This window comes from Dendrobates tinctorius, unplaced genomic scaffold (genome assembly GCF_039654945.1).
Source record: "Dendrobates tinctorius isolate UK_male_01 unplaced genomic scaffold, ASM3965494v1 ptg000028l, whole genome shotgun sequence".
Classification (NCBI taxonomy): Eukaryota; Metazoa; Chordata; class Amphibia; order Anura; family Dendrobatidae; genus Dendrobates; species Dendrobates tinctorius.
The window spans coordinates 45,953,090-45,977,303 of record NW_027361696.1 but is presented as its reverse complement, the minus strand read 5'-3'; the positions used below and the strand labels follow the sequence as shown (position 1 = coordinate 45,977,303).

The 24,214-nt window shown below is 49.4% G+C and overlaps 2 long non-coding RNA genes across 3 annotated transcripts in view; one reads left to right on the top strand and one right to left on the bottom strand.

Annotated features, from left to right (window-relative positions):
- Positions 1-24,214, bottom strand: part of LOC141085343 (uncharacterized) — a 198,964-nt gene that overhangs the window by 166,825 nt on the left and 7,925 nt on the right. The gene's annotated exons all lie outside the window — the stretch shown is intronic.
- The window catches only part of LOC141085344 (uncharacterized), a 32,892-nt gene continuing 32,004 nt past the window's right edge, over positions 23,327-24,214 (top strand). For both annotated transcript variants that reach the window (XR_012231279.1, XR_012231281.1), the window contains exon 1: positions 23,327-23,728. This is a non-coding gene — a long non-coding RNA (uncharacterized lncRNA). The remainder of the gene's footprint in view (positions 23,729-24,214) is intronic.

Genomic DNA, 24,214 nt, shown 5'->3' with positions numbered 1-24,214 from the left:
TGTCAGGAGAGGACTGCAGAGAAGGAACTTCCCCAGCAGCACAGAGTATGTCAGGATAGGACCACAAAGAAGGAACGTCTCCAGCAGCACAGAGTATGTCAGAGGAGGACCGCAGAGGAGGAACGTCTCCAGCAGCACAGAATATGTCAGGAGAGGACCACAGAGGAGGTACATCTCCAGCTGCACAGAGTATGTCAGGAGAGGATGACAGAGGAGTATTGTCTCCAGCAGCACAGAGTATGTCAGGAGAGGACCACAGAGGAGGAACTTTTCAAGCAGTACAGAGTATGTCAGGAGAGGACCGCAGAGGACGAACGTCTCCAGCAGCACAATGTATGTCAGGAGAGGACCACAGAGGAGGAATATCTGCATCAGCACAGAGTATATCAGGAGAGGAACAGAGGAGGAAACATCTCCAGCAGCACAGAGTATGTCAGGAGAGGACCGCAGAGGACGAACGTCTCCAGCAGCACAGTGTATATCAGCAGAGGACTGCAGAGGAGGAACGTCTGCATCAGCACAGAGTATATCAGGAGTGGACCCCAGAGGAGGAACGTGTCCAGCAGCACAGAGTATGTCAGCATAGGACCACAAAGGAGCAACGTCTCCAGCAGCACAGAGTATATCAGGAGAGGACCCCAGAGGAGGAATGTCTCCAGCAGCACAGAGTATGTCAGGAGAGGACCACAGAGGAGGAATGTCTCCAGCAGCACAGAGTATGTCAGGGGAAGACCACAGAGGAGGAACTTTTTCAGCAGCATAGAGTATGTCAGGAGAGGTCTGCAGAGGATGAACGTCTCCAGCAGAACAGAGTATGTAAGGAGAGGACCACAGAGGATGAACGTCTCCAGCTGCACAGAGTATGTCAGGAGAGGACGACAGAGGAGGAAAGTTTCCAGCAGCACAGAGAAGGTCAGGAGAGGACCACAGAGGAGGAACGTCTCCGGCAGCACAGAGTATGTCAGGAGAGGACCACAGAGGAATAAAGTCACCAGCAGTACAGAGTATGTCAGGAGAGGACCTAAGTGGAGGACCTTCTCCAGCAGCACAGAGTATGTTAGGAGAGGACCACAGAGGGGGACTTTCTCGAGCAGCACAGAGTATGTCAGGAGAGGACCACAAAGAAGCAACTTCTCCAGCAGCACAGAATATGTCAGGAGAGGACCACAGAGAAGGAATGTCTCCAGCAGCATAGAGTATGTCAGGAGAGGACCACAGAGAAGGAACATCTCCAGCAGCACAGAGTATGTCAGGAGAGGACCACAGAGAAGGAATGTCTCCAGCAGCATAGCGTATGTCAGGAGAGGACCACAGAGAAGGAACATCTCCAGCAGCACAGAGTATGTCAGAGGAGGACCACAGAGGAGGAACGTCTCCAGCAGCACAGAGTATGTCAGGAGAGGAATGCAGAGAAGGAACGTCTCCAGCAGCATAGAGTATGTCAGAAGAGGACCACAGAGGAGGAATGTCTCCAGCAGCACAGAGTATGTCAGGAGAGGACCACAGAGGAGGAACGTCACCAGCAGTACAGAGTATGTCAGGAGAGGACATAAGAGGAGGAAGATCTCCAGCAGCACAAAGTATGTCAGGAGAGGATCACAGAGGAAGAACATCTCCAGCAGCACAGAGTATGTGAGGAGAGACTGCAGAGAAGGAACGTCTCCAGCAGCACAGAATATGTCAGGAGAGGACCACAGAGGAGGAATGTCTCCAGCAGCATAGAGTATGTCAGAAGAGGACCACAGAGGAGGAATGTCTCCAGCAGCACAGAGTATGTCAGGAGAGGACCACATAGGAGGAATGTCTCCAGCAGCACAGAGTATGTCAGGGGAAGACCACAGAGGAGGAACTTTTTCAGCAGCATAGAGTATGTCAGGAGAGGTCTGCAGAGGATGAACGTCTCCAGCAGAACAGAGTATGTAAGGAGAGGACCACAGAGGATGAACGTCTCCAGCTGCACAGAGTATGTCAGGAGAGGACGACAGAGGAGGAAAGTTTCCAGCAGCACAGAGAAGGTCAGGAGAGGACCACAGAGGAGGAACGTCTCCGGCAGCACAGAGTATGTCAGGAGAGGACCACAGAGGAATAAAGTCACCAGCAGTACAGAGTATGTCAGGAGAGGACCTAAGTGGAGGACCGTATCCAGCAGCACAGAGTATGTCAGGAGAGAACCATAGAGGGGGACCGTCTCCAGCCGCACAGAGTATGTCAGGAGAGGACCACAGAGGATGAACGTCTCCAGCTGCACAGAGTATGTCAGGAGAGGACGACAGAGGAGGAAAGTTTCCAGCAGCACAGAGAAGGTCAGGAGAGGACCTAAGTGGAGGACCGTATCCAGCAGCACAGAGTATGTCAGGAGAGGACCATAGAGGGGGACCGTCTCCAGCCGCACAGAGTATGTCAGGAGAGGACCACAGAGGGGGACCGTCTCCAGCAGCATAGAGTATGTCAGGATAGGACTAAAAAGAAGCAACTTCTCCAGCAGCACAGAATATGTCAGGAGAGGACCATAGAGAAGGAACATCTCCAGCAGCACAGAGTATGTCAGGAGAGGACCACAGAGAAGGAACGTCTCCAGCAGCACAGAGTATGTCAGGAGAGGACCACAGAGAAGGAGCATCTCCAGCAGCACAGAGTATTTCAGAGGAGTACCACATAGGAGGAACGTCTCCAGCAGCACAGAGTATGTCAGGAGAGGAATGCAGAGAAGGAACGTTTCCAGCAGCACATAGTTTGTCAGGAGAGGACCACAGAGGAGGAATTTCTCCAGCAGCACAGAGTATGTCAGGAGAGGACCACAGAGGAGGAACGTCTCCAGCAGCACAGAGTATGTCAGGAAAGGACCACAGAGGAGTAACGTCTTCAGCAGTACAGAGTGTGTCAGGAGAGGACCATAAACGAGGAACGTCTCCGGCAGCACAAAATATGTCAAGAGAGGAATGCAGAGAAGTAACGTCTCCAGCAGCATAGAGTATGTCAGAAGAGGACCACAGAGGAGGAATGTCTCCAGCAGCACAGAGTATGTCAGGAGAGGACCACAGAGGAGGAAAGTCACCAGCAGTACAGAGTATGTCAGGAGAGGACATAAGATGAGGAAGATCTCCAGCAGCACAAAGTATGTCAGGAGAGGATCACAGAGGAAGAACATCTCCAGCAGCACAGAGTAAGTGAGGAGAGACTGCAGAGAAGGAACGTCTCCAGCAGTACAGAGTATGTCAGGAGAGGACCACAAAGGAGGAACGTCTCCTGCAGCACAGAGTATGTCAGGAGAGGACCAGAGAAGAGGAACATCTCCAGCAGCACAGATTATGTCCGGAGAGGACCACAGAGGAGGAATGTCTCCAGCAGCACAGAGTATGTCAGGAGGGGACCACAGAGGAGGAAGATCTCCAGCAGCACAGAGTATGTCAGGAAAGGACCACAGAGGAGGAACGTCTGCAGCAGCACAGAATATGTCAGGAGTGGACCACAGAGGAGGAATGTCTCCAGCAGCACAGAGTATGTCAGGAGAGGACCACAGAGGAGGAACATCTCCAGCGGCACAGAGTATGTCAGGAAAGGACCGCAGAGGAGGAACGTCTCCAGCAGCACAGATTATATCAGGAGAAGACTGCAGAGAAGGAATGTCTCGAGCAGCACAGAGTATGTCAGGAGAGGACCACAGAGGAGGAACGTCTCCAGCAGCACAGAATATGTCAGGAGAGGACTGCAGAGAAGGAACTTCCCCAGCAGCACAGAGTATGTCAGGATAGGACCACAAAGAAGGAACGTCTCCAGCAGCACAGAGTATGTCAGAGGAGGACCGCAGAGGAGGAACGTCTCCAGCAGCACAGAATATGTCAGGAGAGGACCACAGAGGAGGTACATCTCCAGCTGCACAGAGTATGTCAGGAGAGGATGACAGAGGAGTATTGTCTCCAGCAGCACAGAGTATGTCAGGAGAGGACCACAGAGGAGGAACTTTTCAAGCAGTACAGAGTATGTCAGGAGAGGACCGCAGAGGACGAACGTCTCCAGCAGCACAATGTATGTCAGGAGAGGACCACAGAGGAGGAATGTCTGCATCAGCACAGAGTATATCAGGAGAGGAACAGAGGAGGAAACATCTCCAGCAGCACAGAGTATGTCAGGAGAGGACCGCAGAGGACGAACGTCTCCAGCAGCACAGTGTATATCAGCAGAGGACTGCAGAGGAGGAACGTCTGCATCAGCACAGAGTATATCAGGAGTGGACCCCAGAGGAGGAACGTGTCCAGCAGCACAGAGTATGTCAGCATAGGACCACAAAGGAGCAACGTCTCCAGCAGCACAGAGTATATCAGGAGAGGACCCCAGAGGAGGAATGTCTCCAGCAGCACAGAGTATGTCAGGAGAGGACCACAGAGGAGGAATGTCTCCAGCAGCACAGAGTATGTCAGGGGAAGACCACAGAGGAGGAACTTTTTCAGCAGCATAGAGTATGTCAGGAGAGGTCTGCAGAGGATGAACGTCTCCAGCAGAACAGAGTATGTAAGGAGAGGACCACAGAGGATGAACGTCTCCAGCTGCACAGAGTATGTCAGGAGAGGACGACAGAGGAGGAAAGTTTCCAGCAGCACAGAGAAGGTCAGGAGAGGACCACAGAGGAGGAACGTCTCCGGCAGCACAGAGTATGTCAGGAGAGGACCACAGAGGAATAAAGTCACCAGCAGTACAGAGTATGTCAGGAGAGGACCTAAGTGGAGGACCTTCTCCAGCAGCACAGAGTATGTTAGGAGAGGACCACAGAGGGGGACTTTCTCGAGCAGCACAGAGTATGTCAGGAGAGGACCACAAAGAAGCAACTTCTCCAGCAGCACAGAATATGTCAGGAGAGGACCACAGAGAAGGAATGTCTCCAGCAGCATAGAGTATGTCAGGAGAGGACCACAGAGAAGGAACATCTCCAGCAGCACAGAGTATGTCAGGAGAGGACCACAGAGAAGGAATGTCTCCAGCAGCATAGCGTATGTCAGGAGAGGACCACAGAGAAGGAACATCTCCAGCAGCACAGAGTATGTCAGAGGAGGACCACAGAGGAGGAACGTCTCCAGCAGCACAGAGTATGTCAGGAGAGGAATGCAGAGAAGGAACGTCTCCAGCAGCATAGAGTATGTCAGAAGAGGACCACAGAGGAGGAATGTCTCCAGCAGCACAGAGTATGTCAGGAGAGGACCACAGAGGAGGAACATCTCCAGCGGCACAGAGTATGTCAGGAAAGGACCGCAGAGGAGGAACGTCTCCAGCAGCACAGATTATATCAGGAGAAGACTGCAGAGAAGGAATGTCTCGAGCAGCACAGAGTATGTCAGGAGAGGACCACAGAGGAGGAACGTCTCCAGCAGCACAGAATATGTCAGGAGAGGACTGCAGAGAAGGAACTTCCCCAGCAGCACAGAGTATGTCAGGATAGGACCACAAAGAAGGAACGTCTCCAGCAGCACAGAGTATGTCAGAGGAGGACCGCAGAGGAGGAACGTCTCCAGCAGCACAGAATATGTCAGGAGAGGACCACAGAGGAGGTACATCTCCAGCTGCACAGAGTATGTCAGGAGAGGATGACAGAGGAGTATTGTCTCCAGCAGCACAGAGTATGTCAGGAGAGGACCACAGAGGAGGAACTTTTCAAGCAGTACAGAGTATGTCAGGAGAGGACCGCAGAGGACGAACGTCTCCAGCAGCACAATGTATGTCAGGAGAGGACCACAGAGGAGGAATGTCTGCATCAGCACAGAGTATATCAGGAGAGGAACAGAGGAGGAAACATCTCCAGCAGCACAGAGTATGTCAGGAGAGGACCGCAGAGGACGAACGTCTCCAGCAGCACAGTGTATATCAGCAGAGGACTGCAGAGGAGGAACGTCTGCATCAGCACAGAGTATATCAGGAGTGGACCCCAGAGGAGGAACGTGTCCAGCAGCACAGAGTATGTCAGCATAGGACCACAAAGGAGCAACGTCTCCAGCAGCACAGAGTATATCAGGAGAGGACCCCAGAGGAGGAATGTCTCCAGCAGCACAGAGTATGTCAGGAGAGGACCACAGAGGAGGAATGTCTCCAGCAGCACAGAGTATGTCAGGGGAAGACCACAGAGGAGGAACTTTTTCAGCAGCATAGAGTATGTCAGGAGAGGTCTGCAGAGGATGAACGTCTCCAGCAGAACAGAGTATGTAAGGAGAGGACCACAGAGGATGAACGTCTCCAGCTGCACAGAGTATGTCAGGAGAGGACGACAGAGGAGGAAAGTTTCCAGCAGCACAGAGAAGGTCAGGAGAGGACCACAGAGGAGGAACGTCTCCGGCAGCACAGAGTATGTCAGGAGAGGACCACAGAGGAATAAAGTCACCAGCAGTACAGAGTATGTCAGGAGAGGACCTAAGTGGAGGACCTTCTCCAGCAGCACAGAGTATGTTAGGAGAGGACCACAGAGGGGGACTTTCTCGAGCAGCACAGAGTATGTCAGGAGAGGACCACAAAGAAGCAACTTCTCCAGCAGCACAGAATATGTCAGGAGAGGACCACAGAGAAGGAATGTCTCCAGCAGCATAGAGTATGTCAGGAGAGGACCACAGAGAAGGAACATCTCCAGCAGCACAGAGTATGTCAGGAGAGGACCACAGAGAAGGAATGTCTCCAGCAGCATAGCGTATGTCAGGAGAGGACCACAGAGAAGGAACATCTCCAGCAGCACAGAGTATGTCAGAGGAGGACCACAGAGGAGGAACGTCTCCAGCAGCACAGAGTATGTCAGGAGAGGAATGCAGAGAAGGAACGTCTCCAGCAGCATAGAGTATGTCAGAAGAGGACCACAGAGGAGGAATGTCTCCAGCAGCACAGAGTATGTCAGGAGAGGACCACAGAGGAGGAACGTCACCAGCAGTACAGAGTATGTCAGGAGAGGACATAAGAGGAGGAAGATCTCCAGCAGCACAAAGTATGTCAGGAGAGGATCACAGAGGAAGAACATCTCCAGCAGCACAGAGTATGTGAGGAGAGACTGCAGAGAAGGAACGTCTCCAGCAGCACAGAATATGTCAGGAGAGGACCACAGAGGAGGAATGTCTCCAGCAGCATAGAGTATGTCAGAAGAGGACCACAGAGGAGGAATGTCTCCAGCAGCACAGAGTATGTCAGGAGAGGACCACATAGGAGGAATGTCTCCAGCAGCACAGAGTATGTCAGGGGAAGACCACAGAGGAGGAACTTTTTCAGCAGCATAGAGTATGTCAGGAGAGGTCTGCAGAGGATGAACGTCTCCAGCAGAACAGAGTATGTAAGGAGAGGACCACAGAGGATGAACGTCTCCAGCTGCACAGAGTATGTCAGGAGAGGACGACAGAGGAGGAAAGTTTCCAGCAGCACAGAGAAGGTCAGGAGAGGACCACAGAGGAGGAACGTCTCCGGCAGCACAGAGTATGTCAGGAGAGGACCACAGAGGAATAAAGTCACCAGCAGTACAGAGTATGTCAGGAGAGGACCTAAGTGGAGGACCGTATCCAGCAGCACAGAGTATGTCAGGAGAGGACCATAGAGGGGGACCGTCTCCAGCCGCACAGAGTATGTCAGGAGAGGACCACAGAGGATGAACGTCTCCAGCTGCACAGAGTATGTCAGGAGAGGACGACAGAGGAGGAAAGTTTCCAGCAGCACAGAGAAGGTCAGGAGAGGACCTAAGTGGAGGACCGTATCCAGCAGCACAGAGTATGTCAGGAGAGGACCATAGAGGGGGACCGTCTCCAGCCGCACAGAGTATGTTAGGAGAGGACCACAGAGGGGGACCGTCTCCAGCAGCACAGAGTATGTCAGGAGAGGACCACAAAGAAGCAACTTCTCCAGCAGCACAGAATATGTCAGGAGAGGACCACAGAGAAGGAATGAGGAATGTCTCCAGCAGCATAGAGTATGTCAGGAGAGGACCACAGAGAAGGAACATCTCCAGCAGCACAGAGTATGTCAGGAGAGGACCACAGAGAAAATGTCTCCAGCAGCATAGCGTATGTCAGGAGAGGACCACAGAGAAGGAACATCTCCAGCAGCACAGAGTATGTCAGAGGAGGACCACAGAGGAGGAACGTCTCCAGCAGCACAGAGTATGTCAGGAGAGGAATGCAGAGAAGGAACGTCTCCAGCAGCATAGAGTATGTCAGAAGAGGACCACAGAGGAGGAATGTCTCCAGCAGCACAGAGTATGTCAGGAGAGGACCACAGAGAAGGAACGTCACCAGCAGTACAGAGTATGTCAGGAGAGGACATAAGAGGAGGAAGATCTCCAGCAGCACAAAGTATGTCAGGAGAGGATCACAGAGGAAGAACATCTCCAGCAGCACAGAGTATGTGAGGAGAGACTGCAGAGAAGGAACGTCTCCAGCAGCACAGAATATGTCAGGAGAGGACCACAGAGGAGGAATGTCTCCAGCAGCATAGAGTATGTCAGAAGAGGACCACAGAGGAGGAATGTCTCCAGCAGCACAGAGTATGTCAGGAGAGGACCACATAGGAGGAATGTCTCCAGCAGCACAGAGTATGTCAGGGGAAGACCACAGAGGAGGAACTTTTTCAGCAGCATAGAGTATGTCAGGAGAGGTCTGCAGAGGATGAACGTCTCCAGCAGAACAGAGTATGTAAGGAGAGGACCACAGAGGATGAACGTCTCCAGCTGCACAGAGTATGTCAGGAGAGGACGACAGAGGAGGAAAGTTTCCAGCAGCACAGAGAAGGTCAGGAGAGGACCACAGAGGAGGAACGTCTCCGGCAGCACAGAGTATGTCAGGAGAGGACCACAGAGGAATAAAGTCACCAGCAGTACAGAGTATGTCAGGAGAGGACCTAAGTGGAGGACCGTATCCAGCAGCACAGAGTATGTCAGGAGAGGACCATAGAGGGGGACCGTCTCCAGCCGCACAGAGTATGTCAGGAGAGGACCACAGAGGATGAACGTCTCCAGCTGCACAGAGTATGTCAGGAGAGGACGACAGAGGAGGAAAGTTTCCAGCAGCACAGAGAAGGTCAGGAGAGGACCACAGAGGAGGAACGTCTCCGGCAGCACAGAGTATGTCACGAGAGGACCACAGAGGAATAAAGTCACCAGCAGTACAGAGTATGTCAGGAGAGGACCTAAGTGGAGGACCGTATCCAGCAGCACAGAGTATGTCAGGAGAGGACCATAGAGGGGGACCGTCTCCAGCCGCACAGAGTATGTCAGGAGAGGATCACAGAGGGGGACCGTCTCCAGCAGCATAGAGTATGTCAGGCTAGGACTAAAAAGAAGCAACTTCTCCAGCAGCACAGAATATGTCAGGAGAGGACCATAGAGAAGGAACATCTCCAGCAGCACAGAGTATGTCAGGAGAGGACCACAGAGAAGGAACGTCTCCAGCAGCACAGAGTATGTCAGGAGAGGACCACAGAGAAGGAGCATCTCCAGCAGCACAGAGTATTTCAGAGGAGTACCACATAGGAGGAACGTCTCCAGCAGCACAGAGTATGTCAGGAGAGGAATGCAGAGAAGGAACGTTTCCAGCAGCACATAGTTTGTCAGGAGAGGACCACAGAGGAGGAATTTCTCCAGCAGCACAGAGTATGTCAGGAGAGGACCACAGAGGAGGAACGTCTCCAGCAGCACAGAGTATGTCAGGAAAGGACCACAGAGGAGTAACGTCTTCAGCAGTACAGAGTGTGTCAGGAGAGGACCATAAACGAGGAACGTCTCCGGCAGCACAAAATATGTCAAGAGAGGAATGCAGAGAAGTAACGTCTCCAGCAGCATAGAGTATGTCACAAGAGGACCACAGAGGAGGAATGTCTCCAGCAGCACAGAGTATGTCAGGAGAGGACCACAGAGGAGGAAAGTCACCAGCAGTACAGAGTATGTCAGGAGAGGACATAAGAGGAGGAAGATCTCCAGCAGCACAAAGTATGTCAGGAGAGGATCACAGAGGAAGAACATCTCCAGCAGCACAGAGTAAGTGAGGAGAGACTGCAGAGAAGGAACGTCTCCAGCAGTACAGAGTATGTCAGGAGAGGACCACAAAGGAGGAACGTCTCCTGCAGCACAGAGTATGTCAGGAGAGGACCAGAGAAGAGGAACATCTCCAGCAGCACAGATTATGTCCGGAGAGGACCACAGAGGAGGAATGTCTCCAGCAGCACAGAGTATGTCAGGAGAGGATCACAGAGGAAGAACATCTCCAGCAGCACAGAGTAAGTGAGGAGAGACTGCAGAGAAGGAACGTCTCCAGCAGTACAGAGTATGTCAGGAGAGGACCACAAAGGAGGAACGTCTCCTGCAGCACAGAGTATGTCAGGAGAGGACCAGAGAAGAGGAACATCTCCAGCAGCACAGATTATGTCCGGAGAGGACCACAGAGGAGGAATGTCTCCAGCAGCACAGAGTATGTCAGGAGGGGACCACAGAGGAGGAAGATCTCCAGCAGCACAGAGTATGTCAGGAAAGGACCACAGAGGAGGAACGTCTGCAGCAGCACAGAATATGTCAGGAGTGGACCACAGAGGAGGAATGTCTCCAGCAGCACAGAGTATGTCAGGAGAGGACCACAGAGGAGGAACATCTCCAGCGGCACAGAGTATGTCAGGAAAGGACCGCAGAGGAGGAACGTCTCCAGCAGCACAGATTATATCAGGAGAAGACTGCAGAGAAGGAATGTCTCGAGCAGCACAGAGTATGTCAGGAGAGGACCACAGAGGAGGAGCGTCTCCAGCAGCACAGAATATGTCAGGAGAGGACTGCAGAGAAGGAACTTCCCCAGCAGCACAGAGTATGTCAGGATAGGACCACAAAGAAGGAACGTCTCCAGCAGCACAGAGTATGTCAAAGGAGGACCGCAAAGGAGGAACGTCTCCAGCAGCACAGAATATGTCAGGAGAGGACCACAGAGGAGGTACATCTCCAGCTGCACAGAGTATGTCAGGAGAGGATGACAGAGGAGTATTGTCTCCAGCAGCACAGAGTATGTCAGGAGAGGACCACAGAGGAGGAACTTTTCAAGCAGTACAGAGTATGTCAGGAGAGGACCGCAGAGGACGAACGTCTCCAGCAGCACAATGTATGTCAGGAGAGGACCACAGAGGAGGAATGTCTGCATCAGCACAGAGTATATCAGGAGAGGAACAGAGGAGGAAACATCTCCAGCAGCACAGAGTATGTCAGGAGAGGACCGCAGAGGACGAACGTCTCCAGCAGCACAGTGTATATCAGCAGAGGACTGCAGAGGAGGAACGTCTGCATCAGCACAGAGTATATCAGGAGTGGACCCCAGAGGAGGAACGTGTCCAGCAGCACAGAGTATGTCAGCATAGGACCACAAAGGAGCAACGTCTCCAGCAGCACAGAGTATATCAGGAGAGGACCCCAGAGGAGGAATGTCTCCAGCAGCACAGAGTATGTCAGGAGAGGACCACAGAGGAGGAATGTCTCCAGCAGCACAGAGTATGTCAGGGGAAGACCACAGAGGAGGAACTTTTTCAGCAGCATAGAGTATGTCAGGAGAGGTCTGCAGAGGATGAACGTCTCCAGCAGAACAGAGTATGTAAGGAGAGGACCACAGAGGATGAACGTCTCCAGCTGCACAGAGTATGTCAGGAGAGGACGACAGAGGAGGAAAGTTTCCAGCAGCACAGAGAAGGTCAGGAGAGGACCACAGAGGAGGAACGTCTCCGGCAGCACAGAGTATGTCAGGAGAGGACCACAGAGGAATAAAGTCACCAGCAGTACAGAGTATGTCAGGAGAGGACCTAAGTGGAGGACCTTCTCCAGCAGCACAGAGTATGTTAGGAGAGGACCACAGAGGGGGACTTTCTCGAGCAGCACAGAGTATGTCAGGAGAGGACCACAAAGAAGCAACTTCTCCAGCAGCACAGAATATGTCAGGAGAGGACCACAGAGAAGGAATGTCTCCAGCAGCATAGAGTATGTCAGGAGAGGACCACAGAGAAGGAACATCTCCAGCAGCACAGAGTATGTCAGGAGAGGACCACAGAGAAGGAATGTCTCCAGCAGCATAGCGTATGTCAGGAGAGGACCACAGAGAAGGAACATCTCCAGCAGCACAGAGTATGTCAGAGGAGGACCACAGAGGAGGAACGTCTCCAGCAGCACAGAGTATGTCAGGAGAGGAATGCAGAGAAGGAACGTCTCCAGCAGCATAGAGTATGTCAGAAGAGGACCACAGAGGAGGAATGTCTCCAGCAGCACAGAGTATGTCAGGAGAGGACCACAGAGGAGGAACGTCACCAGCAGTACAGAGTATGTCAGGAGAGGACATAAGAGGAGGAAGATCTCCAGCAGCACAAAGTATGTCAGGAGAGGATCACAGAGGAAGAACATCTCCAGCAGCACAGAGTATGTGAGGAGAGACTGCAGAGAAGGAACGTCTCCAGCAGCACAGAATATGTCAGGAGAGGACCACAGAGGAGGAATGTCTCCAGCAGCATAGAGGATGTCAGAAGAGGACCACAGAGGAGGAATGTCTCCAGCAGCACAGAGTATGTCAGGAGAGGACCACAGAGGAGGAATGTCACCAGCAGTACAGAGTATGTCAGGAGAGGACATAAGAGGAGGAAGATCTCCAGCAGCACAAAGTATGTCAGGAGAGGATCACAGAGGAAGAACATCTCCAGCAGCACAGAGTATGTGAGGAGAGACTGCAGAGAAAGAATGTCTCCAGCAGCACAGAGTATGTCAGGAGTGGACCACAGAGGAGGAACGTCTCCTGCAGCACAGAGTATGTCAGGAGAGGACCAGAGAAGAGGAACATCTCCAGCAGCACAGATTATGTCCGGAGAGGACCACAGAGGTGGAATGTCTCCAGCAGCACAGAGTATGTCAGGAGGGGACCACAGAGGAGGAAGATCTCCAGCTGCACACAGTATGTCAGCAGAGGTCCACAGAGGATTAAATTTTCCAGCAGCACAGTATATGTCAGGAGAGAACTGCAGAGGAGGATGGTCTCCAGCTGCACAGAGTATGTCAGGAAAGGACCACAGAGGAGGAACTTCTCCAGCAGCACAGAGTATATCAGGAGAAGACTGCAGAGAAGGAATGTCTCCAGCAGCACAGAGTATATCAGGAGAAGACTGCAGAGAATGAATGTCTCCAGCAGCACAGAGTATGTCAGGAGAGGACCACAGAGGAGGAACGTCTCCAGCAGCACAGAATACGTGAGGAGAGGACCACAGAGGAGGAATGTCTCGAGCAGCACAGAGTATGTCAGGAGAGGAACACAGAGGAGGAACGTCTCCAGCAGCAGAGTATGTCAGGAGAGGACCAGAGGGGAGGAACGTCTCCAGCAGCACAGACTATATCAGGAGAAGACTGCAGAAAAGGAATGTCTCCAGCAGCACAGAGTATGTCAGGAGAGGACTACAGAGGAGGAACGTCTCCAGCAGCACAGAATACATCAGGAGAGGACTGCAGAGAAAGAACTTCTCCAGCAGCACAGAGTATGTCAGGATAGGACCACAAAGAAGGAACGTCTCCAGCAGCACAGAGTATGTCAGAGGAGGACCTCAGAGGAGGAACGTCTCCAGCAGCACAGAATATGTCAGGAGAGGACCACAGAGGTACATCTCCAGCTGCACAGAGTATGTCAGGAGAGGACCACATAGGAGGATTGTCTTCAGCAGCACAGAGTATGTCAGGAGAGGACCACAGAGGAGGAACTTTTCAAGCAGTACAGAGTATGTCAGGAGAGGACCGCAGAGGACGAACGTCTCCAGCAGCACGAAGTATGTCAGGAGAGGACCACAGAGGAGGAATGTCTGCATCAGCACAGTGTATATCAGCAGAGGAGCACAGAGGAGTAACTTTTCCAGCAGCACAGAGTATGTCAGGAGAGGACCACAGAGGAGTAACTTTTCCAGCAGCACAGAGTATGTCAGGAGAGGACTGCTGAGGAGGAACGTCTGCATCAGCACAGAGTATATCAGGAGTGGACCCCAGAGGAGGAACGTCTCCAGCAGCACAGAGTATATCAGGAGAGGACCACAGAGTGGAAACATCTCCAGCAGCATAGAGTATGGCAGGAGAGGACCGCAGAGGACGAACATCTCCAGCAGCACAAAGTCTGTCAGGAGAGAACCACAGAGGAGGAACGTCTCCAGCAGTACAGAGTATGTCAGGAGAGGACCACAGAGGAGTAACGTCATCAGCTGTACAGAGTATGTCAGGAGAGGACCACAGAGTTGGAACGTTTCCAGCAGCACACAGTATGTCAGGAAAGGACTGCAGAGAAGGAACGTCTCCAGCAGCACAGAGTATGTCAGGAGAGGACCACAGAGCAGGAACGTCTCCAGCAGCACAGAGTATGTCAGGAGAGGACCACAGAGTGGAAACATCTCCAGCAGTATAGAGTATGGCAGGAGAGGACCGCAGAGGACGAACATCTCCAGCAGCACAAAGTCTGTCAGGAGAGAACCACAGAGGAGGAACTTCTCCAGCAGTACAGAGTATGTCAGGAGAGGACCACAGAGGAGTAACGTCATCAGCTGTACAGAGTATGTCAGGAGAGGACCACAGAGTTGGAACGTTTCCAGCAGCACACAGTATGTCAGGAAAGGACTGCAGAGAAGGAACGTCTCCAGCAGCACAGAGTATGTCAGGAGAGGACCACAGAGCAGGAACGTCTCCAGCAGCACAGAGTATGTCAGGAGAGGACCACAGAGGAGTAACGTCATCAGCTGTACAGAGTATGTCAGGAGAGGACCACAGAGTTGGAACGTTTCCAGCAGCACAGAGTATGTCAGGAAAGGACTGCAGAGAAGGAACGTCTCCAGCAGCACAGAGTATGTCAGGAGAGGACCACAGAGCAGGAACGTCTCCAGCAGCACAGTGTATATCAGCAGAGGAGCACAGAGGAGGAACTTTTCCAGCAGCACAGAGTATGTCAGGAGAGGACCACAGAGGAGTAACGTCATCAGCAGCACAGAGTATGTCAGAGGAGGACCTCAGAGGAGGAACGTCTCCAGCAGCACAGAATATGTCAGGAGAGGACCACAGAGGAGGTATGCCTCCAGCAGCACAGAGTATGTCAGTAGAGGACAACAGAGTAGGAATGTCTTCAGCTGTACAGAGTAAGTCAGAAGAGGACCGCAGAGGAGGAACGTCTCCAGCAGCACAGAGTATGTCAGGAGAGGACTGCAGAGGAGGAACGTCTGCAGCAGCACAAAGTATGTAAGGAGTGGACCCCAGAGGAGGAACTTCTACAGCAGCACAGAGTATGTCAGGAGAGGACCACAGAGTGGAAACATCTCCAGCACCACAGAGTATGTCAAGAGAGGACTGCAGAGGAGGAAAGTCTCCAGCAGCACAGAGTATGTCAGGAGAGGACCACAGTGGAGGAACTTTTTCAGCAGAACAGAGTATGTCAGGAGAGGACTGCAGAGGAGGAAAGTCTCCAGCAGCACAGAGTATGTCAGGAGAGGACCGCAGAGGAGGTACATCTCCAGCAGCACAGAGTATGTCAGGAGAGGAACACAGAGGAGGAACGTCTCCAGCAGCACAGAGTATGTCAGGAGAGGACCAGAGGGGAGGAACGTCTCCAGCAGCACAGAGTATGTCAGGAGAGGACTGCAGAGAAGGAACGTCTGCAGCAGCACAAAGTATGTCAGGAGTGGACCCCAGAGGAGGAACTTCTACAGCAGCACAGAGTATGTCAGGAGAGGACCACAGAGTGGAAACATCTCCAGCACCACAGAGTATGTCAAGAGAGGACTGCAGAGGAGGAAAGTCTCCAGCAGCACAGAGTATGTCAGGAGAGGACCACAGTGGAGGAACTTTTTCAGCAGAACAGAGTATGTCAGGAGAGGACTGCAGAGGAGGAAAGTCTCCAGCAGCACAGAGTATGTCAGGAGAGGACCGCAGAGGAGGTACATCTCCAGCAGCACAGAGTATGTCAGGAGAGGAACACAGAGGAGGAACGTCTCCAGCAGCACAGAGTATGTCAGGAGAGGACCACAGAGTGGAAACATCTCCAGCACCACAGAGTATGTCAAGAGAGGACTGCAGAGGAGGAAAGTCTCCAGCAGCACAGAGTATGTCAGGAGAGGACCGCAGAGGAGGTACATCTCCAGCAGCACAGAGTATGTCAGGAGAGGAACACACAGGAGGAACGTCTCCAGCAGCACAGAGTATGTCAGGAGAGGACCAGAGTGGAGGAATGTCTCCAGCAGCACAGAGTATGTCAGGATAGGACCACAAAGGAGGAACATCTCCATCAGCACAGAGTAGGTCAGGAGAGGACCACAGAGGGGAAACATCTCAAGCAGCACAGAGTATGTCAGGAGAGGACCGCAGAGGAGTAACGTCTACAGCAGCACAGAGTATGTCAGGAAAGGACCACAGAGGAGGAACATCTCCAGCAGCACAGAGTATGTCAGGAGAGGGCCGCAGAGGAGAAACGTCTCCAGCAGCACATAGTATGTCAGAGGACCACAGAGGAGAAACGTCTCCAGCAGCACAGAGTATGTCAGGAGAGGATCACAGAGGAAGACCGTCTCCAGCAGCACAAAGTATGTCAGGAGAGTACCAGGGAGGAAGAATGCCTCCAGCAGCACAGAGTATGTCAGTAGAGGACCACAGAGGAGGAATGTCTCCAGCAGCACAGAGTATATCAGGAGAGGACCGCAGAGGAGTAACGTCTCCAGCAGCACAGAATATGTCAGGAGAGGACCAGAGAGGAGGAATGCCTCCAGCAGCACAGAGTATGTCAGGAGAGGACCACAGAAGAAGAACGTCTCCAGCAGCACAGAATATGTCAGGAGAGGGCCGCAGAGGAGAAACGTCTCGAGCAGCACAGCGTATGTCAGGAGAGGACCACAGAAGAGGAATGTCTCCAGCAGCACAGAGTATTTCAGTAGTGAACCACAGAGATGGAACATCTCCAGCAGTACAGAGTATGTCAGGAGAGGACCACAGAGGGGTACCGTCTCCAGCTGCTCAGAGTATGTCAGGAGAGGACCACAGAGGGTGACCGTCTCCAGCTGCTCAGAGTATGTCAGGAGAGGACTGCAGAGGAGGAATGTTTCAAGCAGCATAGATTATCTCAGAATAGGACCACACAGGGGGACCCTCTCCAGCAGCACAGAGTTTTTCAGGAGAAAACCACAGAAAAGGACCGTCTCCAGCAGCACAGAGTATATTAGGAGAGGATCACAGAGGAGTAACGTCTCCAGCAGGACAGAGTATGTCAGGAGAGGACCACAGAGGAGGAGCTTCCTCAGTAGCACAGAGTTTTTCAGGATGAGATTTAACATGGGGGTTGCACATCTATAGTATGGAGGCAGATTAGTAACCGTTCCCAGGCTCCGCAGTGCTCGGCCACTCTCCGTATTTTTAGATTTCTTTCTGCAGCTGCTTATTTATTCTTACAGCAGCGGGTTCATGCACAGGGACATCTCAGCCTTTGAATACGCCGCCTGCCCTATTGCTGATTTTTTGGGGGGCTGTGCATTCCACCCCGACAGCACCCGATGTATCAGAAGAACTGATTCTGAATTCCCTTTGTCCACCTGCAATCCTCCCTGCAGCACATTCCCCGAGTACATCCCATCCACAGCTGGAGCCACATTCAGGCGGCTCCATTGTTTGATGCCAGGCAGGCGGTGGGGAGCAGCGAGCGGGTTAACCGGGTGTAGAGCAGGATATAAAATCCCTCCACAGCACGTTACAGCAGCCTGCGTTCCCTGCAGCTTTTCCTGAGCCGTGCCCCCATAACCTCAAATCCCACCACCGCAGAGCTTTAGAGGTGTCTTAAAAGCAATTTTTTTAACCAGTCTGGCACAATATTAAATAGCATTATATTATCTCCGCCGGCTGTTAAGCTGCGATGCACCCGGCTCAATATGGCGCCGAAGCACAAGCGGATTTTTTATTTGGGTGTGTCCGTAGAAGACAATAAGCGCCAAAAAGTAGGACGAAAAATAACATAAATCAGCAATGGAAAATGATATTGCTACAAATAAAACAAAGGCTCAGCGAAATAATGGGACTGCGCGGCCACAAATTGCATATTAAGAGGCGAATGTTGGTGGGTAATGCAGCACCTAATGATTGTAGGGTGGCTTCAAAGTAAAAATTGGAAAGTGGCCTCATCTCTTGATTTTACTTTTTGGGTCCCTATATCTTTTGTAATGGAGAAAGGGAGAAAAACTGGTTTTCAATGGTAAAGGAAAGGGGTCCTGATTAATGCATGACCTCAAAGCGACCGTAGAGACAGTCTGTGTAAAGCAAAGACCCCATAATAAATCAGGCATGGTAGATGGTAGAAAATTTACTCCCTGGATATGGTCAACCAAAAATCCACCCCATTTCTACGGATATAGGGCATGCTACCAAGTAAGTGCAGACGCCTGTCCAGCCATATCTTACTTGGCACAAGGTTATTCCCAATCCATGGGAAATGGGACATGTTGCTGATTGCTGAGGGTCCAAATGTCTTTGGGAGGGGGCTGTCAGAGAAAGCCAATGGCAGTCCCCAGGGGTGTAGCTATAATACGTGCCCTGCGCCCTACAGGGCTCCAAAGGTCCTATTAGCCCATATGAAAAGACCATTACTAGAGATCGAGAAGACCATAGACAATGAAAGGAGATGTCTATCGAACAAACTATAGACAACTAATGGAGAGGAGATCGAGCATGCCACAGACAATGAAAGCAGCGGAGATCGAGCATGCCATAGACAATGAATGTAGAGGAGATCGAGCATACCATAGACAATGGATGGAGCGGAGATCGAGCATGCGATAGACAATGAATGGAGCGAAGATTGAGCATGACATAGACAATGAATGGAGAGGAGATTGAGCATGCCATAGACAATGAATGGACTGGAGATTGAGCATGCCATAGGCAATGAATGGAATGGAGATCGAGCATGCCGTAGACAATGAATGGAACGGAGATCAAGCATGCCACAGGCAATGAATTTAGCGGAAATCAAGCATGCCACAATGAATGGAGCAGAGACCAAGCATGCCATATACAGTGATTGGAGTGGAGCTTGAGTATGCCATAGACAATAAATGGAGAGTAGATCAAACATGCCATAGACAATGAATGGAGCAGAGATCAAGCATGCCATAGACGATGAAAAGAGATTAGATAAAGGATGCCATGGACAATGAATGGAGAGGAGATCGAGCATGCTACAGACAATGAATGGAGCGGAGATCGAGAATACCATAGACCATGAATGGAGAGGAGATCAAGCGTTCCATAGACAATGAATGGAACGGAAATCGAGCAAACCATAGACAATTAATGGAGATGAGATCGAGTATGCCACAGACAATGAATGGAGATGAGATCAATCATGCCATAGACAATGAATGGAGAGGAGATCAAGCACATGCCACAGACAATGAAAGGAGCTGAGTTCAGGCATGCCACAGACAATGAATGGAGCTGAGATCGAGCATTGCATAAACAATGAATGGAGCAGAGATCGAGCATACGACAGACAATGAATGGGAATGGGATCGAGCATGCCATAGACAATGAATGGAGCAGAGATCGAGTATGCCATAGACCAGGGGTCACCAACCTGTAGCTCAGGAGCCACACATGGCTCGAGGTCCCAGGAATTGTGGCAAGTGACTGTCTGACAGCTTGGTGCATTAGCTCCAGGTCTAGCAGACAGGTATGAAGAGAACATCTCACAATGGTGAATTTTGTGAGTAGCCCTGCACAGAAGAGCAGATCTGGATGCACATTTACTGGTCTTAGGGGTTTAGAGCTGTTTTAGGTATGGTAAGCTGGAGGATGGTACTACCTGTTAGAGGAGGTTCTTGAAGCTGGATGTGACAGTGTGTTAGGAGTCCTTGATGGGAGAATACTGATTGGGGGTATTGTGGGAACCCCTGGATCTCAGTGTACTGCTTTGGAAATGATTTATGTGGAAAAGCTTCGGTTATCATTATTCCCATAATGGGGACTTTGGTTGACACTACTTTGAGGGAGACAGGAGCAGGATGTTGCTCGTGACCCCCTCTCAGAGCTGAGTGTGGCTTGCGATCCTCTCTCAGTGCTGAATATGGCTCTCAATGTCAAAAAGGTTGGGGACCGCTGCCATAGATAATGAATGGAATGGAGATCAAGCATGCCACAAAAAGGAATGGAGCGGAGACTGAGCATGCCATAGACAATGAATGGAATGGAGATCGAGCATGCTATAGACAATGAATGGAGCGGAGATCGTTCTGTGGATGGCTGGGGGTCCCACCAGCTGGATCCAGCAAATTATAGGGAATAACATGCTTTTTTTCTTAATATCCCAAAGGATAAAAAAAAAACCCTACAGACCTAATGCTTTTCACAACTGAGGGTTTGTTACAATTGTATCCAGTCCAGACAATCACCTGGGAACTAAGCACCAGCACAAATCTCTCTCCTGTCAAAGTTTGTTACAATGTATCGGTGCAGGTACAATGTATTGGTCAGGAGTGGATAGAATTGTCACAAGAAACCCTCAGCTTGGAGAAGCATAAAAAAAAAAATTCAACCCATAGCGTCTTCATTCACTGCGGGCAAATGGAGATCTTGAAAATGTTAAAGAAAATGTGAAAGAATTGCAACACAAAGCCAATTAAACATGTTGCAGAACTGATAACAGGGTCAACTGGTCAAATAATAATTAATAGTAAAATTCTCCGGTCTATATACAGCTTATGTAAAGAGACCAAATGGCCAGAAGAAGCAATCAAAGCTGCTAAAAAATACATTGAAAATCAGCAGTAAAGAGAAGAAAAAAAAAATCATCCATTCTGACATTCTATAATAGGTCGAAGAGAACACAAAAATGTAGGAGGGCCGCATCACTCCCACAAAGTCCCCTGACAAATGAACCAATTGTAGCCTATTAATTTATAGCCCCTATTATGTAGACGTGTAGTAATTGTTGGGCTAGGGTCATTATGTGGGCTCTAATGGCGAGGAATCTCATACTGAAGGCTATGGAAATATCCCATGACAAGCCAAAATCTCATTATTTTTATACCTTTTATCCGTTATTTTAATTATTATTTCTTTCATTGTTTTTTTCTATATTTTATTCCAATTTTCGCATTTTCCTTTATTATATAATCTATTGTTTTCTATTCTTCCTTTTGTATTTACTCTACATTTTTCCCCATTTTTTCTACTTTACATTTAGCTTTCTTTTTGCACATGCCAATTTTTGATTTCATTTACTTTACAATTTTTCTTCTCTCTCTTAGTTTACGTTTATTGTTTCACTTTTTGCTTTCTTCTCTGGTTTTTTCTATCATTTTTATTCTTTTTTTCCTACTTTATATTTATTTTTCTCTTTTCACCTAATGATTTTTTAGCCTCATTTCTTTTACAATCTTTTTTGTTCGCCTTATTCCTTTTTCAGTTTATGTTTATTCTTTTCCTTTTTGTATTTATTTTACATTTTCTCTGTTTGTTTATTCTTTTTCTGTTTTGCTTCCCCGTTTAGATTTCTTATCGTAAATAACATTTTTAACCCTTTTTTATTCCTGTTTTTACTGTTATGTTTCTGTTCGCATTTCAAGTCATAATTACAATTTTCAAGCCTTTTCTATTTTTTTTTTACTATTTTATGTTTCTGTTCAGATTTCTTATTATAAATAACATTTTTAAACCTTTTTTATTCTTTTTTTTCCCCTAGATTTCATGTCATAATTACAGTTTTTAACCCTTTTCTATTCTTTATTTGTTTCTGTTTACATTTCTTATCGGAAGTAACATTTTTAACGCTTTTTTATTTTATTTTACTTATGTTTCTGTTTAGATTTCTTGTCATAATAATTTTTTTAAGCCTTTACTACTATTTTTTATGTTGTTTTTGTTTAGATTTTTTTATCATAAATAACATTTTTAACTCTTTTCTTATCCTAGTTTCTATTATTATTATGCTTTTCACATCATAAATAACATTTTTAACTCTTTTTTATACCATTTTGAATGCTGAATCCTCTTGGCTTGTTGTAGATATTACGTATTTGACAGTGGATTGCGCCAATTTTTGTTTTCTTTAGGGTTCCCTCACCCTGAGAAATCGGGTCTGATTCTTTTGTCACCTAATAAATGGTTGGAGGAGCTGCCTGGCAGACATTCATTTCCCACCGCCATCACCAACGCCACTGTATCATCGACATTGCAAATTCGGTACAGTATGATAATTCGATGCCAAAAAAAAAACATTTTCCGGTATATATTACAATGACTCTAATACTTCATCTATTCAGATCCTACACCCCTTGTGCGGTCGGGAGTTGTTGCATCGGTGGGTTTATTGAACCCTACTGGTCTGGTCTCGGCTACTCTTTGTATGCCGCCATATAGGTGTACGAAGCGTTTCGAAAGGGCGCCGAGTGCGGCCGTCTTTTAAAGGGAGTTGCCTTACAGCTTTATAGGAATGAAAGGCATGTTCAGCACCTGATTTCTGGATGCTGTCAGCGGGGAGCGCGGAGAGATTGGGGGGGATTCTCAGTGGGTGGAGAAGTGTTTGGGGGCCTATAAGGGTATAGTACAGGAGGTAAGAGGGGGAGAGGAGGCGTATTTGGGGGCCTGGATGAAAATAGGAAAGAGGGCGGAGTATTTAGGGGCCTGCAAGGGAAGAAGCAGAAGACAGCCGGGAGATCCAGGACCTGGAATGGACCAGTAAGGGGAAAATAATTGAGCAGCGATGGAAGAAGGGCAATATGGTGGCACGTAACGATGCACAATGCATGGGAATAAAACATATCATCTATACTAATATAGCACAGCTGATTTTGTTACTGATTTTTTTTTTCGCAGTTCCTATCCAAAAGTCATCCGCGTGGAATTCTTTTTAATTTTTTCGTTGCGTTGCGAGAGCGCTTTCTGCGGCACCACGAGTCACGTCGGAGATCCCCGCAGGTGGTGTTTTTTGGACCAGGAGCTCAGGCACAGGCGATCTTTATAAATGGCTTGTGAAAAGCGCTGCATGACTTCCCTTTGACACCGAAAAAAAGGCCAGAATGCGCCAAGAATCACGATCTGTGTGATCTCTCATCTGGTTACCAGGCGCTGCATTCATTTATCAGCAGGGAAGGAGTTAATGATACACCTCAATGCACTGGAGGGATGGGGTGGATAATGCAGGGTCCTGGGCTTTTTTTGTGGGGGTGAGGTTGGCTCACAATGCTGCAGGTGTAAAATATATATATAATCTTTTTTGCATCCTTGTACAACATTTTACGTGTAGCATTGCAGCAAGTGAAGGGTTAATCTATTGAGATTTTTCAGATCGCTTCAATTTAAGACCCTTCCTATAGCTTAGGAAGTTTTGGCCTGAGGTCAAGGAAGGGGTTATTGATGCAGCTTATGTCATGCTGTAGTGTAGGGGCCTGGTGAAAATTGACAGGATAATGTCATCTTGGAAGGATTAACCTCAGAAGAAAAGGAGTTGGCTGTTTGCTACTGGGTGCAATTAGAAAGCATAGACTCATTCAGGAAGAAAGGGGTTAATTCTTTAAGTTGATTTTTTTTATGCCACAGTGGAATGCAAGGGTTAAAACATGAGATTGCTGTAGAGAGAAGGGGGATAAATGTCGGCCAAGGGAATATTCAGCTCTTTTGGAATTGAAGGGGTTAATCTTGGCAGCAGGGTCTTACAAAAGGAGTGATAACTGATTGGTGCAAACTTCCAAACAAGGGAGGGCGCTAAGGCTGCAAAAGTCACCTATTTTAGTAAGTTATGGGTATTTTAATGCACACAGTGAAGAAGGACTGATGAAAGAGTTAATTCTTCAAGCACTAGGCAATTTTCTGATAATTACACTAGAAAAGGAAGGGGTTAACTAGCCATGCCTCTGCAGTGGGTTGGGGGGAGGTTAAAGCAGTGAGTCTATATAAATTACTCTATAATAACTTTTCAGTGAAGAAGGGGTTAAAGCTGCATGAGCACAGGTATTGCTTTGTAAGCTTTTTCCTGCAGTTTAGGAGGCTATTGTAAGTAACTGCATATACTACTCCAGTATGGAAAGGGTTAAAGTGGCTATAGCCTGTATTTTACTTAATGGAGCTTCTTAAACAGGGGTTACAGCTGCTAGTCCCCATATCTGTCTCCAGGAGTGCAGGGGTCACAGCTGCTAGTCCCTATATCTGTCTCTCCAGCAGTGCAGGGGTTTCAGCTGCAGGTCCCTATATCTGTCTCTCCAGGAGTGCAGGGGTTAC